The following is a 6,000-nucleotide window of genomic DNA, read 5'->3' as shown; positions in this document are numbered from 1 at the left end:
ATGCCATCATCACAGTTCTTAATGAATTTCTTATGTTTATTTCTAACATGAGTTTTGTCCATCCCCTTCCAACAGAATATAAAGTTTGTGAGGACAGAGACTCATTCCATCTTGGTAACTACTAAGTCCTTGGCATCATACAGGTCCTGGCACCTAAAATATTTATTGAATTGGTTTATTAATTAATAATTCAATGGTTTCTATAATTTAAAATAATAAAAGGACAAACTCCTTTAATGGCTATTTATAGTTTCTGGGATAAAATCCTGAAGCACTTTCATTCATCAGGTTTCTGGCTTTCTCTGCGTCTTCATCTATCAGCTCCTCTCACCATGGCCCCCCATTCTGCTCCAGAGTTCTTCTCTTCAAGGTTAAGATTCTTTGAGGGCAGGGACAGTGTGTTATTAGACTTTGGAGGCCCATGCTTTATACAGTGCCTGATATGTTATAGTTCCTGAGGGAGCGTTGGTTAAATGAGTACTTCACTTACAGATGGGAAAAGAGGGAGCTGTATGAAATGGCTTAGACATGAAGGAGGGGCTGCTCTCTCAATGAGAGCTACCTTGCCAGTTGTAAACTCTGGCACTTTGGGAAAATCTCTTATACAATGGATATAACCACAATTTTAACCCCTTTACAGTGTTCTTAGTACCCAATGAGACAGCAGGTATGAATGTATAGTGCAAACTCTAAAGAACTTATTTTTATTAAGTTATTTTTATTAGATAGGTAGATAGACTAAACGTCACATTTATTTCTCTAAATCAGATTTAATCTGTGCCAGATGACATTGAATGGCAAGAGATCCAACTTCCATTATCATTGGTATTTCTTTCCACTGACCCCAGGATTACTCAAAAGTGTCAAGAGACTTTCCCTGGTCTTCATATTTAAAGAGGGCCCTCTCATCTTCAGCTCCTACCACTCACTGTGAATATGTTTCTGGTTCCAGCCCAGAAGGTCTCCTTGTAGACAGGAGGCTCTGTGCTTCCATGCCGAGCTTATACTTAAGACTGTTGTGCCAGCCGCTCTCTAGGAGATTCTGTTATACACCTCTGCTCTCAGTGAATTGCGGTAGCTTCATCAGCACCCCCAAAATTCTCAGTCAATATGTGCTGCCTTCAACAGTAGAGGCCCCTGCATAATGAATGGGTTATCCAGTGGCTCCCCTGCCTCGGGATCCTAGGCAAAGCCATGTCAGCTGCTTCAGGGCATAGAATTCCTTTCCCCGTGATATATCACCACTTTTCTTACATCCAAGGTTATAGCTGTTTCCTATAGGTGCAAGCGTTTTTTTTCTACTGTCACATCTCTCCACAGATACAAGTAGAAAGTTGTGATACACAAGTGAATTTGGATGTCCTGGAACCAAACCTTAACTGATTCAGAGTGAAATCTGTGAAGAGCTCCCTAGCCCACTGCCCAGTGTGTATACTGTGGCCACAATGTCTCAGTCATGTGACCTGGCCAAGGCACAATCTGGTCAGACTTCAGATGTCTTATCTACAAAACTGGAGAGGAACGCCGCACAGCTTAAAGCTAAGCAGCTAGACCTAAAGACCACAGGAGCAACTACATTATACTACATATGATCATGCTTTCACAGGTGTAATCTCATAAAACGCCTTTCAACTCTAAAATCTAATCCATCATTTACTGGTGAGTGGTGTTTTGCTTTGTTACTTAGTTTCCTAAGTCGCTTCAGTCGTGTCTGACTCTGTGCGACCCCATGGATGGCAGCCCACCAGGCTCCCCCGTCCCTGGGATTCTCCAGGCAAGAATACTGGAGTAGGTTGCCATTTCCTTCTCCAGGGGATCTTCTCCACTCAGGGATTGAAACTGTGGCTCCTGTGACTCCTTCATTGCAGGCAGATTCTTTACCTGCTGAGCCACGGAGGAGGGCAGGGTTGGGGAGCCCATGCTGTACATCACATCCTTGTAACTTCATTTATCTTAGCTGCACTGGGTCTTGGTTGCAGTCCACGGGCTCTTTGATGCTGTACCACAGCAGGGCTTTCTCTAGTTGCCAAGGCAGGGTGGTGGGTGGCGGGGGGACTTCCCTTGTTGTGGAGCTCGGGCTCTAGAGTGAACAGGCTTAGTAGCTGCAATATGGGCTTCTCTAGGTGTGGAGTGAGTGCTTAGCTGCCCTGCAGCATGTGATATCTTAGTTTCCCAACCAAGCATTGAACCCACACCCCATTCATTGGCAGGCGGATTGTTAACCACTGGACCACCAAGAAAGTTCTACGACTTATTTATTTACACCTAATTGTTTGTACATCTTCACCTATTCCCCTTCACCTCTTTTGCCCTTCCTCCCACCCCCTTCCCTGCTGGTAACCACTAGTTTGTTATCTGTGTCTGTAAATCTGTTTCTGTTTTGCTATAATTGTCCATTTGTTTTAGTTTTTAAATTGCACAGACAAATGAAAACATACAGTGTTTGTCTTTCTCTCTCTTACTTCACTGAGCAGCCCCATCTATTGTCCCAAACAGCAAATTTTCATTATTTTTTATTGTTGAGCAATATACTCCATCATGTATGCATGTGTGTGTGTGTCTATGTTTGTGTGGATATATATGTATACATATATATATATACACCATATGTCTTTTTTGTTAATTTTTATTGGAGTATATTTGATTTACAATGTTGTGTTAGTTTCTTCTGTACACCAAAGTGAATCAGTTATACATTTACATATATACACTTTTTTTTCTATTCTTTTCCCATATAGGTCATTACAGAGTATTGAGTAGGGTTCCCTGTGCTATTCAGTAGATTCTTATTACTTATCTATTTTATGTAGTGAAGTGTGTACATATTCATATCTTTTCATTCATTCACCTGTTGTATATCATGGCTATCATACATAATGCTGCTATGAATATTGGAGTGCAATTATGTTTTCAAATTAGTCTTTTTTTCCTTCAAATAAATATCCAGGAGTATTTATGAATCCTGAATCCTATGGTAGTTCTATTTTTAATTTTTTGAGAAAATTCATAGTTTTCCATAGTGGCTGTACTAATTTACATTTCCACCAACAGTACATGAGGGGTTCCTTTTCTCCACATCCTTGCCAACACGTGTTACTTCTTGTCTTTTTGATGATAGCCATTCTGACAGGTACGAAGTGACAGCTCATCATAGCTTTGATTTGCATTTCCCTGATGGCTTGTGATGCTGAGCACTTTTTTACATGCCTGTTGGCCATCTATGTCTTCTTTTAGAAAAGTACCTATTCAAATCCTCTGCTAGTCTTCTAATCAGGTTGATTGAGCTTTTCTAGCTTTTTGTTTTATATTTGGGTATAGCCAATTAACAATTTTGTGACGGTTTCAGGTGAACAGCAAATGGACTCAACTATACGTACACACATATCCATTCTCTGGGGTTTTTTAAAATATTAAATTTTATTATTTCTTTATGTATTCTAGATGTTAACTCCTTATAAGACACATAGTTTTGCAAATATCTTCTCCCATTTAGCAGGTCACCTTTTTAGTTTCCTGATGGTTTTCCTTCACAAAAGCTTTTATGTTTGACTAATTCCTGTTTATTTATTTCTGCTATTGATTCCATTACTTAGGAGACAGATCCAAAAAACTTTTTGGTAAGACAAATATCAAAGAGTATACTGCCTATGTTTTCTTCTAGAAGTTTTGTGGTTTCTTGTCTTACAATTAGGTCTTTAATTCATTTTGAGTTTATTTTTGTATACAGTGTAAGAAATGTTCTAGTTTCATTTTATTTCATCCGTTTCATTTATTCAATTTTCCAAACACCATTTATTGAAAAAAAAAAACTTTTCCCCATTATAAATTCTTGCCTTTTGTCGTAATTAATTGACCATGTGATTGTGAATTCATTTCTGCAATTTCTGTTCTGTTTCATTCTCTACATGTCTGTTTTTGTGCCAGTACCATACCATTTTGATTACTGTAGTTTTGTAGTGTAGTCTAAAGTCAAGAAGCTTGATATTTCTACTTTTGTTAATTTTTCTCAAGACCACTTTGGTTATTCAAATTGTTTTTATGGTTCCACACAAAATTTAATGTTATTGGTTCCAATTCTGTGAAAAAATGTCATGGGATTGCATTGAATTTTTATATTGCTTTGGGTAGTATGTACATTTTAGCTGTATTAATTTTTCCTATTCTTGAGAATGGGATATCTTTCTATCAATTTGTATTATCTTCTTATTATCTTCAATTTTCTTTTTTTTTAACTTAAAAAATTTTATTTTATATTAAATTTATAGTTGATTTACAATCTTAAGAGTTTCAGGTGGCAGCAAAGTGATTCAGTTTTACACATAAATATATCTATTCTTTTTCAAATTATTTTCCCATTTAGGTTATTATCACTTTGCCAACAAAGGTACACATAGTCAAAGCTATGGTTTTTCCAGTAGTCATGTATAAATGTGAGAGTTAGACAATAAAAAGCTGAATGCTGAAAAATTGATGTTTTCAAATTGTGGTGCTGGAGAAGACTCTTGAGATTCCCTTGGACAGCAAGGAGATCAAACCAGTCAATGCTAAAGGAAATCAACACTGAATATTCATTGGAAGGACTGATGCGGAAGCTGAAACTCCTATACTTTGGCCACCTGATGGAAAGAGCTCTCTGGAAAAGACCCTGATGTTGGGAAAGGTTGAAAACAAAAGGAGAAGGAAGTAGCAGAGGATTAAATGGTTAGATAGCATCACTGACTCAATGGACATGAATTTGAGCAAATTCTGATAGTGGAGAACAGGGTTTGGGCATAATGTTGATCTCACAGAATGAGTTTGGAATTATTCCCTTTTCTTCAACTTTTTGGAATAGTTTTAAAAGGCTAGGTATTAATTCTTTTTAAAATGTGTGTTAGAATTCCCCTGTGAAACTGTCTGGTGCAAGACTTCCTTTGGGGGGATTTTTTTTTTTTATTACTGATTCAATTTCATTACTAATAATCAATCTGTTCAGATTACATATTTCTTCCAGATTTAGTCTTGGATGATTGAGTGTTTCTAGGAATTCACCCATTTTTCCTAAGTTGTCCAATTTGTTGGTGTACAGTTATTCATAATATTCTCTTATGATTGAATTAGAAAAGTACAAAGTTTTGTTCAAGCGTGAGATATCATTTTTAATGATTGGAGGTCTTCTTTAAGAACTGGTGGCTTCCCAGTTGGCACTAGTGGTAAAGAATCCACCTGCTAATGCAGGAAATGTAAGAGACATAAGTTTTATCCCTGGGTTGGAAAAATTCCCTGGAGGAGGAAATGGCACCTCATTCCAGTATTCTTGCCTGGAGAATTCTATGGACAAAGGAGCCTGACAGGCTATAGTCCATAATGTCACAAAGAGTCGGGCATGACTGAAGCAACTTAGCATGCAAGCATGCAAATGAAAGGGAATAAAACAAGCCATAATTACTTTCATATAATTGGACTTCAGTTTGTCTTATTTATGTGATTATTTCTTGGTCGAAAGACTGTTATCCTGAACTATCAAGCAAAACATTTCAGTAACTTTAGACATCTCCATTGCTGTTGTTCAGTCACTCAGACATCTCCATTACCCCCATGCAATTTTAGTTAAAGCTAGAGAGAAAAAGAATGTACTTAATTAGTCCATTCTTTCCCTGAACTCTAAGGTCTAACTCTAAGATTTTCATCTATGGTAAGTAAATATTTATAATCTTTATCTTCTTATATCAGTGTATACTCTCTATCATAATTACTTCCTTTAGTCTGAAATTTGGGTGCAAAATCAGGTGACATTCAAATCTGGACTGTATTAAATACCTTTGGGTTTGATTGAGTAGGATTTGTAAACAAATGACTTTCCTAAAAACATGAAGTCATATAAAATCTTTTACTATTAATGCCTTGTTCTCTCCTGACACCATAAATAAACCTCATTTCCCCTCAAGGATTAGTGAGAAAAGCACATTTTGAAAAATCTCTCCTTTGGCAAAGATATTAGGTAATTGCTACCCACTGCCT

This window comes from Bos grunniens, chromosome 14, assembly GCF_055505025.1.
Source record: "Bos grunniens cultivar Pamir isolate PY7600 chromosome 14, Bosgru_T2T1.0, whole genome shotgun sequence".
Classification (NCBI taxonomy): Eukaryota; Metazoa; Chordata; class Mammalia; order Artiodactyla; family Bovidae; genus Bos; species Bos grunniens.
This window is presented reverse-complemented; position numbering follows the sequence as displayed.